At 36.4% G+C, this 2404-nt stretch overlaps 1 non-coding gene across 1 annotated transcript; it reads left to right on the forward strand.

The window, feature by feature from the left end:
* The first annotated feature begins 1767 nt into the window (after positions 1-1767).
* LOC122035457 lies at positions 1768-1928 on the forward strand. The gene has a single exon (XR_006127021.1). It is a non-coding gene; the product is annotated as a U1 spliceosomal RNA (small nuclear RNA).
* Positions 1929-2404: the final 476 nt, after the last annotated feature.

Below are 2404 nucleotides of genomic sequence, written 5' to 3' on the forward strand. Positions count from 1 at the left end.
CAGAACTTTTGGTTCCCTATTGACTTAGGGTTTTTTGATGCTGTCATTCCCTAAGCTCCTTAGAAGTCTTTCCTTTCCACTGCATCTTCTTCCATAGGGATTAAGCCAACAACATTAAAGATAAGGACATAACTCTTAATCAGGTTCCTTGTCTATTATGTTTTCTTATGTGTTGCCATGTTTACGACATAACTAGATCTCAATTAAGTTTATTATTTATCTTTTTGGATTTCTTTATTTTTTCTTAGAAATTATGGGTTAAGAAAAACAATTAACTCTATCGCTATAACCTTTTATTTCTATTCAGTATTTACACACAATCAAATCTATGATTTATAATTTTCAAAATGGAGTACTTTTAAATTTCATTTTTTATTATGAGGGTTAATAATGAATCATCTATCGCTATAACCTTTTATTTCTATTCAGTATTTACACACAATCAAATCTATGATTTATAATTTTCAAAATGGAGTACTTTTAAATTTCATTTTTTATTATGAGGGTTAATAATGAATCAGCCATAGGTATCTAGAGGATTAATTGGTTGTAGAAGTTTGTTCATTAATATAAAGATGTGTTACTTGGCTGTTTGCAGCCGATTGATGAGTGATAAATTCTATTGATGCAAATAGGACATGAAACTTTCAAAAAATTAATTGGCCAAGTGAAAAAACATGTTCATGGTCTAAATTTTAATTTCATTTAAGATGAATCACTTATTATTTTTATTCATATTTTTAGTGTTTATGTATACTTAGTCTATTTGCATGTCATGCACATATAAAATTGTCATAGAACTTGTGCCAAAAAAGGCTTCTTTAACATCAATGGTGAACTAAGGTACACAAATAGACTAAGTTCGGTTAAGAAGATGGCTATTCACCATGCATATCTGGAAACAACTTCTGTTATATCAAGTATAAATCAATGCAACAAGACCTAGAAAATATAATACGCCACATGTTGCACTCAGTGCTCATGTTTACTCCGTAAATTATTTGAAACTAATTCATTTGTTATTAAGAAACAGAGCGTCTCTGCAACATATCGTCGAGTAAGTCATTTGCGCAATGTAATTAATGGCCTCAACGTGACAAAGCTTAGACAGAAGGCCATCCGAATCTCCACTCGGAAACCAGATCAACAAGAAAGTAATAGGCCTTAAATGAATCACACACTTGCAAGGCAACCATTGATCCCTCTCCATATGAACTCAGCAACGAAAGGTGGAACATCCTGGTTCATGAAGTGTGCACGAAAGGTGGAATTTGCTAATTCGTGAAGTGAGCATTGCTGCGGCTGAACCACCGTCATACAGCAGTGACAATGATGATCAATACAACCAAAAAGAAACGCAGGGTTGTCGATGGGAACTCCATGATGCTTGGGTTCGCAATTGACCCAGAAGGAGCTCTGTTTGTCCGTTTGAAGTAAGCAAAGGCATCCTTCTCAAAATCATGGAGATAAAAGAAGGGCAGGGGGGAGACATGTAGGCTAGTGAAGTGAGCACAATGCTGCATTGGAACAGCCATGAAACAACCGCGATGATGATCAAAATAGCGAGAAGGAAGGCAGACTTGAAAGTCGAAGCTCGATTTTATTATGGTTCGTAACCGACCTAGAGGGAGTTCTGTTGTTGATTATGCTTCAAAGTAGAAGGGAGGAATTAATCACGTTAACGAGTTTTAGTCCCACATCTCGGAGTAGAATAGAGAGAGAGCAGACAAACCGGTATAAGATTGGAGCTGTGTGCGACATTGAATCATACTTACCTGGACGGGGTTGACGGGCGATCAAAAAGGCTCGTGGCCTAAATCAACGATCTCCATTGCACGTTGGAGGGGCGTTGGTTTACCATCTCCCCAAGAGGGAGAGTGGACGTTATAATTTGTGGCAGAGGGGGTACGCGCGTGCGCGGCCCCTGCCAATAAAAATAAAATTTTAGTTTATTTATTTCCTTAATTAATGAACTAATTTGGCACTAGGGCATGGCGACATGCTCATTGATTTAATGGAAAATTCAAAAAAGTCAAATATATTTATCTTGTTTTTGTTCCCAGATGCCTACGCGTTTGCGCGGCCGCTGACACCCTGCCAATAAAAATAAAATTTTAGTTTAATTATTATTTTTAATTAATGGATTATTTTGCTAATAGGGCATGGCGAAGTGCTCGTTGATTGAATGGAGAATTCAAAGAAGCCAATAAATACAATTATCTCGTTTTTTTTCCCCACTTAACTAACAACTATATGCTAATATTACTATATTGAGCGATTTTCATGGGGGTACGCGCGTGCGTGGCCCCCGCCAATAAAAAAAAAATTAGTTTAATTATTTTTTTTAATTAATGGATTTTTTTGCCACTAGGGCATGGCGAACTGTTCATTGATTGAATGGAGA

This window comes from Zingiber officinale, chromosome 11B (genome assembly GCF_018446385.1).
Source record: "Zingiber officinale cultivar Zhangliang chromosome 11B, Zo_v1.1, whole genome shotgun sequence".
Lineage (NCBI taxonomy): Eukaryota > Viridiplantae > Streptophyta > Magnoliopsida > Zingiberales > Zingiberaceae > Zingiber > Zingiber officinale.